This window comes from Ursus americanus, chromosome 10 (genome assembly GCF_024610735.1).
Source record: "Ursus americanus isolate L20-20 chromosome 10, mUrsAme1.1.p, whole genome shotgun sequence".
In the NCBI taxonomy this organism is placed as follows: domain Eukaryota; kingdom Metazoa; phylum Chordata; class Mammalia; order Carnivora; family Ursidae; genus Ursus; species Ursus americanus.
In genome coordinates this window covers 71522338-71532831 of record NC_142136.1, presented here as the reverse complement: position 1 = coordinate 71532831, position 10494 = coordinate 71522338, and the positions used below count along the sequence as shown (strand labels likewise).

The window sequence follows — 10494 nt, the reverse complement described above, 5'->3', positions numbered from 1 at the left end:
CTTCGTGGAGACTTTCACTTCCTCCTTTAATTTGAACTGACAGCTTTCCAGGCCTGTTGCACAAATGACCCCTGTGGTTTCTTTTCAATGATTTCCTGAGCTAGTCCCCTCGATTTTCAGCTTCTCTGCTCCCTCTTCTTGGATTCTTTCTCAGCTGGAGAAGAGTACATCCTCAATGAATTTTTTTTTTCAGAAAGGGTATACGTAGAGATAACCTTTGTGGGTGCTTACCATTTTTATTCTATCTTCACTTTGCTGTTTGACCGGATAGACGATTCTTGGGTTTTTTTGTTTTGTTTTGTTTTAAAGATTTTATTTATTTATTTGACAGAGATAGAGACAGCCAGCGAGAGAGGGAACACAAGCAGGCAGAGTGGGAGAGGAAGAAGCAGGCTCATAGCGCAAGAGCCTGATGTGGGGCTCCATCCCAGGACTCTGGGATCATGCCCTGAGCTGAGGGCAGCGCTTAAAGACTGAGCCACCCAGGCGCCTTGAGGATTCTTGGTTGAAATAATTTTTCCTTAAAAATTCTGAGTCATTGTTTCACTGTCTTCTAGCGGGCAACATTGCTTCAGATATATCCGGGGCCAATGTATTCCTCATTTCCACCTGAGAAACTTATTTTCTTTCCTTTCTGCAAAATATTAGTATTTTTCTTTCCCCGGAACACATCTAAATGTTGATACAGACTGCGCTCTGCCCTCACCAGAATGGGAGGTGGGCAAGAAATTTCTTTCAATCCAGCACTTGGATTTCTTCAGTTCCGGGGAATTATGTGCTGCTATTTCTTTAAATACTTGTTTTTCATCCTCTAGTCTCTCTGCCTGGAGCTCCTCACAGATAGATGTTAGATCCACGTTTCTTAACCTTCCCTCATTGTTGTTCCATATTTTGGAAACCTCTCTGTCCATCTCTTCCGGATCACTATTTGACCGTTTGCTTCATTCAGTTCTTTCATTCGGAGTTTTCATTTTAGTAATCATACTTTTAATTTTTGAGAGTTTTTCACTTACTGAGTGTTCTTTTTTCATGGCCATCTGTTTCTATTCTTTTCTTCAATAGATAGTATGTCTTTTGGAGCTTAGATTAGAAAGTGTTTTCAAGTTCTATTTCTTGCCATTATCTGTCTCCCACTCTCTGAAACGATGTGTTCTGTTTGTGCAAATTGGTCTTTCACAGCATGAATTTCTTCTAAATGCCTCATGATTTTGATTGACATGAATGATGAATGATGGGATATATTGACTTTTCTGGTCGACTCACCTGAGCTTCCTTTGCAGACGGGCAGGCCTATTTACCCAAAGGCTTCTCCTTCACCCCACTCGCACCCTCCACCCCCATCTGCCCAAGAGGCAAGCAGGAGGACTCTGGGTAAATGGGTGTGTCCTCCCCAAAGGCAGGATTCTCAGAATTGCCAGAGCAAGGAAGAATCTCCTCTGAGAGTAGAGTCTCCTGCCTGTGGCTTTTTGTGAGGGCCCCGGGTCTGTCAGCACCTCAATCTGCAGCCCCCCCTTCCCTCACCTTCATAGCTTTTACTTTGTTGGAGGAGGGGTGCACAGGGCTGTACCTGGGGCAAATGGTGCTGCTCCAGACATTTAATGGAGGGGAGGGACTGACTGACTGAGCCTTTCTATAGATGGTCCTTCAATCCATCACCTCTTTTCTCCTAACCTGCTGACTCCACGTCTTGGAATTTCTCCAGAGTTCTGCCAAGAAAAACAGCCACTATTTCCATGGTGGCCTGGGGTTACCATTTTATTCTGCTGCGATCCCATCTACTTTCTATCTTCTATAAACTTGTCAAAATGTCTTGTCCATGGATGGGGCTTTCTTGTTTTCAAGGCTCCCACTGTCATCCCACAGTTTTTCTATATCCTTTCCCATTTTGGTGGGACCTGCTCATGGCTGGGGTTACAACTGGAAGCAGACAGACACAGTCCCTTCTCACATGTAGTTTCTGTTCTTGAGCAGTAGATAAGCAATTACAGTTGAACAGACAACTCTGGCATTAGCGTAGTAAGTGTGGCAAGAGGGATTCCCTAACCAGATTTATGGGTAAGAAAAGGCCTCGAGGGGGAAAGGGTGTCTCAGCGGAGATCCGAACAATGAACAGGTATTATGGCAAAGGAATCGGCATCTATAAACAGCTTCTGCTGGAGATGCTTCTGCACAGTATCTTCCTAATTCTCTCAGTAATCCGGTGAGATAGGCATTATCAATACCAGTTTAGAAGGAAGGAAATCGAGGATCCGAGAGGTTAAGTATCTTGCCCAAATCACACAGCTAGTAAGAGGTAACGCTAGGATTTTAATCGGTTGGGGCACCTCTAAAATCTACACGCTTTTCTGCATTAGGTGTCAGTTTTTCTTTTTTCCAACTTTAAAAAAATTGTGGTAAAATACACAACATGAAATTAACCACCTTAACCATTCTTAAGCATACAGCTCAGTGGCATTAAGGACAGTCACACTCTGGTGCGGCTACGACCACCATCCATCTGCAGAACTCCACCCATCTTGCAAAACTGAAACTCTCTATTCATTACACAGCAACCCCCCATTCCCCCTCCTTCCAGCCCTGGCCACCACCATTCTAACTTCTGCCTCTGTGAGTCTGACTCTTCTAGGGACCTCATATCGGAATTGTGCAGTATTTGTCTTTTTGTGACTGGCTTTTTCACTCAGCATAATACCCTCAAGGTTCAGCCACAGATGCCAATATCTTTCCATACCCTTTACCGCCTGCTAATCTCTAGAAGGAAGAATGTGTCCCAGCCTGAGCTGCAAAGAGGAGGGTTAGGTTGTGATAAAACTTGATATTATTAAGAAAACTACTGAAACTATGATGAATCAGCAGAGGACCCTAGACTTGGCAAAACTTCGAATCCTGCAGTAACTAGTGTATAAGATCCCTGTCTCCACTGTATATTAAATAATTAGAGAGTACATCATGTCCTGGCAGTGTAACTTTAATCAATGGGATCCAGAGAGCTTCTTGCTCAATGACATGACTCTTAAATTCTATGTCTGAGAAAGGAAACTTCCTTTAACATTGAATCAAGGTCCATTTATTCATTCATCCACATACAAATGTACCAGTGAACTGTACTATATCGTGTACCAGTACGGAGGGTGCCATCTGCAACTCCAGACCCCATCTCCACCTTCTCCTCTCTGCCTTGTGTCCTACGGGCTGACCTGTTGGCTTGGCTTTCAGTGGGATTTGGCTGATTGGAGGCACTAGCAGGATACTGGAGAGTGGTTGGCATATTTATTATCCTGGCTTCCTCTCAGCAGAGTTGCTGTGGGTTGGCTGCTCCAAAGGCAACACTTTCTGGCACCTGGTATGCAGCTAATGACCTAGAAAATGCTTTCACTACTCCCTTTCTCTATCAGCAAAAATAATTAAATTGGTGTGCCTTCCTGTGTCAGGGACAGCACTATATCTTAACCGTCTTGCTCCAGGGCTAAATCAAATCCTGCTGTCATAATATAATCTGGAGGGACTTGTCTTGATGGTCTACAAAACATCACACTGGTGCATTACACTGATGGCATCATACTAATTGGATCCAGGGAGCAGGAGGTGGCAAGAGGCTGGGGCACACTGGTAAGATACATGCGTGCCAAGGAGTTGGGAGATAACCCCCTGGAAGTCCAGGGGCTGCTATATCAATGGGGTTTGTAGGGGTCCAGCAGTCTGGAGCATGTTGGGATCCCTCCTTCTACAAGTGAGGTACACTTATTGCACCTTACCCCAAGTACTACATAGGAGACGCAACACGTCACGGCTTTCCTTGGTTGTTAGAGGCCACTTAAACTATAGTTTGTTGTGCTGCTCTGACCTAATTATTGGGTAGCTTACAAGGCTTCCAGTTTTGAGTGGGCACAGGCCCTGTGCCCTGTGAGGAGGTCCTGAAACAAGTCCAAGCTGCATTACAAGCAGTCTGACCAGGAGACCCAATAAGAAGGAAGAATCTGTGGCCAACAGGGATGCTGTAAGGAGCCCCGGTCCAGACCCACTAAGACCCAAGTAAAGTCAACTGCTGACAACTATTTTCACTTGAAAAGCAGCTCCTGGACTGCCTGAGATTCCCGACAGAGACTGAACATCTAACCGTGGGTCACGAATGACTATGTGAGATGAACTGGCCATCGCGACCTGGGTGTGCTCAGTGGGACTCACTGTGAAGTGTGAAGGACGTATATGAGACCAATCCCTGGAAGATCTGGAGACCACAGACTTCGGATCAGGTGGTTTAGGCTCCCGTGGTGTCTCCTCCCACCACCTCACTGCCCCTCCCTCAAACACGCTGAGGGCTTTAAGGGGGAGTTCCCTATAGCCACTTACAGAGGAGGAAAAAGTGGAGGCCAGATTTATTAATGGATCTACATGGTATGGTGGAAGCAGACCGTAATAAGCCACCCAACTATAGCCCCACTCAGAGATGGCTTCTAGAAAAAAGTGAAGGTAATCCTCCCCAGTGGGCAGAGCTTCAGCTAGTACATCTGGTTCACTTTGTATGGAGGGGAAGATGGTCTGAGGAATGACCATCTGATTCGTGGGCAGTGGCTAACAGCTGCACCAGGGTGTTAGGGACTTGGAAAAAATAAACTGCATGTTTGGTGATATGGCTGGGACAGAGGTATGTGGATGGACTTCTGGAATGTGCATGGAGCGTAAAGATATGTATCTACCGTGTAAATGCCCACCCAGCATCTACTGTGAAGGAGGTGCTCAGTAATCATATTAGTCATCTCAGGCCGCCATAATAAAATTCCACAGACTGGGTGGCTTAAACAACAGACATTTACTTTTTCACAGTTGTTAAAGTTGTAAGTCCAAGATCAAGTTGCTGTCAGGGTTGGTTGCTGGGGAGACTTCTCTTCCTGTAGAAGGGCTGCCTTCTCTCTGTGTTCTCACATAGATTTTTCCTCTGTGCATGCAAGTAGAAAGAGCTCTCTGATGTCTCTTGTTTTTTGATGTTTCTTTATTTATTTCTATATTTCTGTATTTCTTTATAACTTTCCCCCCAGCCTTATCTTTTTTTTAAAGATTTTATTTATTTATTTGACAGAGACAGCCAGCGAGAGAGGGAACACAGGCAGGGGGAGTGGGAGAGGAAGAGGCAGGCTCACAGCAGAGGAGCCTGATGTGGGGCTCAATCCCAGGACTCTGGGATCATGCCCTGAGCTGAAGGCAGCGCTTAATGACTGAGCCACCCAGGCGCCCCTCCCCCCAGCTTTATTAAGATATAATTGACATAGAATCTTCCTCTTCTTATAAGGACAACAATCCTACTGGTTCAGGGTCCCACTCTAATGGCTTCACTTAACCTTATTTCCTCCTTATGACTATATCTCGAAATACAGAAACACTGAGGGTTAGAGTTTCAACATATGAAAAAAATAATAAGACAATTGGGGAGATGTGATCAGTAACTAGATATTGATGGTATTAAGGGGTTGCTGTTCATTTTTTAAAGTGCCACAATGGTATTTAGGTTATGTCCTTTAGAGATGCACATCCAAATATTTATAGATGAATGAGCTAATGATTGGATTTGCTTCAGAATAATTTAGAAGAGGAGGAAATGGGTGCTGGCATGGATGAAACAAGATTAGCCATGAGCTGGTAATTATTGCTGCTGGGTCAGTAGTACATGATGGTTCATTATACGAGACTATTTCATGTATGTTTGAAGTTTTCCATAATAAACATTTTTTCTTAATCTTTAGCAATCAGTGTAAAAATATAAAGCACTGAGGCTTAAAGCAGGGTTCAAAGGAAAGTCATCCTGGGATGGGGGTGAGACTGTTGGAGCAGCTGGACAGGATGATTCTACTACTTGGCACTTTTGCTCAAGGTTAGCTTGGAGATACTGACTTTTCCCACCAGGAGATGGAATGTAGATTCTTTATTTTTTAAAAATGAGACATAGGGGTGCCTGGGTCGCTCAGTCAGTTAAGCCTCCAACTCCTGACTTTGGCTCAGGTCACGATCTCAGCATAGTGAGATTGAGCCCTGCGTTGGGCTCTGTGCTCAGTGTGGGGTCTGCTTGAGATTCTCTCCCTCTGCCCTTCCCCCTGTACTCTCTCTTTTAAATCAATAAAACCTTTTAAAAAAATAAAAGTGTGATATAATTGACATATAAAATTATATTGGTTTACAACATAAGGATTTGATAGAAGTATATGTTGCAAAATGATTGCCACAAGAAATCTATTTAATGCTATCACCACACACAGTTACAGTTTTTTTTTCTTGTGATGAAAACTTTTAAGATTTACTCTTTAGGAACTTTCAAATACACAATCCAGTACTGTTAACTATAGTCACCGTGCTGTACTTTACAGCCCAGGGCTTATTTACTTTATAACTGGAAGACTGTACCTTTTGATCCCCTTCACCCATTTCTCCCACCCCCTACCCGCTTCCTCTGGCAATCACCAATCTCTTCTTAGTGAATTTGGTTTTGTTTTTTTCTTTTTTAGGTTCTATGTATAAGTGAGGTCATATATGATTTATCGTTCTCTGTTTGGCTTATTTCACTTGGCATAATGTCCTCAAGATCCACCCATGTTGTCACACATGGCAGGATTTTCTTTTGTTTTGGATGAATTTTATATATTTTTTTTCTTTATCCATTCATCCATCGATGGACACTTAGGTTGTTTCCAAGTCTTGGCTATGATAAACAATGTTGCAATGATCATAGGGGTGCATGTATTTTTCAAGTTAGTATTTCACTTCCTTCAAATAAATACCCAGAAGTGACACTGCTGCATCATACGGTAGTTGTTTTTTTTTTTTTTTTTTTTTGAGGAACCTCCTTACTGTTTTCCATAGTGGCTGTGCCAATTTATATCTCCACCAGCAGTGCACGAGTGTTCCCTTTTCTCCACATCCTTGTCAATATTTGTTATTTCTTGTCTTTTTGATACGAGCCATTCTAACTGGTGTAAGGTGATATTTCATTGTGGTTTGGATTGCATTTCTCTGATGAGTGATGTTGAGCCCTTTCCGTGTACCTGTTTATTTGTATGATCAGATTTACCAAAACGGTAATTTGAGCTGCTTCCGGATTAAAGTGGGAACAAGAATCTTGAAAAAGAAAGACCTTTCCCCAATCTCCTGATCGAAGATGTAGCAAGATGGCATGCGGGAAGGAAAGCAATTCTGACCACCCAGAGCTTCTCCAACTCCCACATCACCTGGGGACTTGGTCAAACTGTAGACTTCGATTTAATAGGCCTGGATCAGGGCCAAGATCCTAAATTCTAACAACATCCCAGATGATGTTGTCTTTGGACCCCACTTGGAGCACAGGCCATGGCTCTGTGGTTCACAAAGCTGTTACAGTTTAGAATTACCTGGGGCTTTTAAGAAATACTAACGGCTAAGTCCTTCTAGAGATTCTGATTCAATTTAACTAGAGCTTGGGTATTATTTTTTTAAAGTCTCCCATATATTCTTAACAATTCCTTAGAGGAATACTTTTAGGACCAAGTGACATAGTCTATTATTTCCAATTCACTAATGATGCATTTTGAATCAACCATTCATTCCATCATCCATTCATTTATTCAATTTCCAACTGTAAAGATTGAATGTTCTATTTTAGAGAAATTACGTCTATGAATTCTTCACTTTTTGAATAGTTTTTAGCATTTTCTGGAAATATCTATATTCTTTCTGCTGGATTTTCACTGGGTTACTACATAATGAAGTTAAACTCTGAATAGCATCCTTCCCACAAATTTCACACTAAGCTGCTGCTTTTGGAACTAGACAATAGCACAGGAGAACAAAATTAAATAGTCTAGACAAGGAAGAAGAAACATCTATTTTCAGTTTATATTTTATTGGAGGTGACTTGCCAGTCGGATGATATTTAAAATTATCCAGAATAAAAAAAGAATGGGTAGTTGTATGAACATCTTCTTTGTTCATTCTTAAGCACTTCCCCCAAGGTATTACGTAGAATGAACCTTCTAGGTGACTTCAGCCCTGGGGAGGAGATGCAGACCTCTGCATCTATCTAATGCTTTCAGAAAGGAAGGTAGAAATATGACATTTTATTCAAAATCATTAGCCATCAGGGAAATTCAAATCAAAACCACACTGAGATACCACCTTACGCCAGTTAGAAGGGCAAAAATAGACAAGGCAAGAAACAACAATTGTTGGAGAGGATGTGGAGAAAGGGGATCCCTCCTACATTGTTGGTGGGAATGCAAGTTGGTACAGCCACTCTGGAAAACAGTGTGGAGGTCCCTTAAAAAGTTAAAAATTGAGCTACCCTATGACCCAGCCATTGCACTACTGGGTGTTTACCCCAAAGATACAGACGTAGTGAAGAGAAGGGCCATATGCACCCCAATGTTCATAGCAGCATTGTCCACAATAGCTAAATCATGGAAGGAGCTGAGATGCCCTTCAACAAATGACTGGATTAAGAAGTTGTGGTCCATATATACAATGGAATATTACTCAGCTATCAGAAAGAACGAGTTCTCAACATTTGCTGCAACATGGACAGGACTGGAGGAGATAATGCTAAGTGAAATAAGTCAAGCAGAGAAAGACAATTATCATATGATTTCTCTCATCAATGGAACATAAGAACTAGGAAGATCGGTAGGGGAAGAAAGGGATAAAGAAGGGGGGTAATCAGAAGGGGGAATGAAGTATGAGAGACTATGGACTCTGAGAAACAAACTGAGGGCCTCAGAGGGGAGGGCGGTGGGGGAATGGGATAGACCGGTGATGGGTAGTAAGGAGGGCACATATTGCATGGTGCACTGGGTGTTATATGCAACTAATGAATCATCGAACTTTACATCGGAAACCGGGGATGTACTGTATGGTGACTAACATAATATAATAAAAAATCATTTAAAAAAAAAGAAATATGACATTTTACTCTTGCCACAAACATCCTTATGGATGTCGCCCTATGCACACACGCAAAAGTCGTGTGTCCTGGTGGAATTGCTGGATTATAGGGTATGTGAGTGTTCAACTACCAAGATATTAACATGTTGTGTCCAAAGTGGATGTGTATATTTATCATCCCATCAGCAGTGTGTAAGAGTTTCTACTCATCTTTGAGACTTGTAATTATACAACTTCTTAACTTCAGCTCCTTTAGTGGGTTTTATGGGCTGCATCATTACAGTCTGGATTTGTGTTTCCTTCATTACTAAAGAAGTTGAGTAATTTTTCATGTGTATTCACCTTTTGTGTTTCTTCTTCCTGTGAAATCTCTGTTTGGACAGTTTTTCCATCGGTTGTCATTTTCTGTTTGTTTTATAGGATTACTCCGAACACTACCTTCTTCATCAGCTACAGGCATTGCAAATATCTTCTCCAAGTCCGTAGATTGTTTTTACCCTTCCTTGTTGGTGTCTCTCAATGAACAGAATTTCTTAATTTTAACAAGGGCAGAGGTGTCGATCTTTCTGATTAAAGCTTTTTATGTCTTAAGTACTTTTTCCTTACATAAAGATAAAAAACATAGTCTTCTATTTCTAAATGTTTAAAGGTCTCACCTTTGTACATTAAAATATTTAATCCTTCTGGAATTAAGTATCAAAACCCACTCTTTAGATCTGATTCACATGTGGAAAAGATATCCACAAATTTCATCCAGGAAAACTAGCCTGGTGTCTGCTCTATGGCTTACGAGATCCTCCCTTTACACATATTTTGAGCCTCACTTCCTTGCAGGCCAAGAACAGTAACCAACATGGGGACCCTCAGAGTCATAGTTACTTCAGCTTGACCTGGTAGAGTGAATTAGTTTCTCAGTTCTCAATGCCAGCAGATCTGATGAGGGCAATAAAATACTTCTGAACATAACAGGAAATTATAACCCTAAGGGCTGAACAAAATCCCCCCCCAAAAGTGTACTTCTAGGCCTCCATTTTATGTGACTGCAGTTTTGATAACCGTTAAAAGGACTTTCTGTGAGAACAACTCTAGTTACTCCTATATAAATACATCAAATAACACAAAACAGCCACTTAATGATACTGAACTTAAAAACAACTACAAGATAACTCTTCCGTCAAACCCACACCTTAATGGCAGGAACTTGACCAAAGGAGGGATACAGGAAGACAACACCGACACATTACGCTGTTTCCAACATAAATGAGCACTTCGTAGATAGCAACTGGGATAAAAGTAAAGCACTTTGGGGGCGCCTGGGTGGCACAGCGGTTAAGCGTCTGTCTTCGGCTCAGGGCGTGATCCCAGCGTTCCAGGATCGAGCCCCACATCAGGCTCCTCCACTATGAGCCTGCTTCTTCCTCTCCCACTCCCCTTGCTTGTGTTCCCTCTCTCGCTGGCTGTCTCTATCTCTGTCGAATAAATAAATAAAATCTTTAAAAAAAAAAAAAGTAAAGCACTTTGTATTCTAAGATAAAAATAACAGGGCCACCCTAACTGGCTTGGGCCACCAAGCTATTCAAATATTGAATAGCCTAT

At 42.1% G+C, this 10494-nt stretch overlaps 1 long non-coding RNA gene across 1 annotated transcript in view; it reads right to left on the bottom strand.

The window, feature by feature from the left end:
• Positions 1-6285: 6285 nt before the first annotated feature.
• Positions 6286-10494, bottom strand: part of LOC148109386 (uncharacterized) — a 28594-nt gene continuing 24385 nt past the window's right edge. Inside the window, exon 4 of the long non-coding RNA XR_015725985.1 lies at positions 6286-10367. This is a non-coding gene — a long non-coding RNA (uncharacterized LOC148109386). The remainder of the gene's footprint in view (positions 10368-10494) is intronic.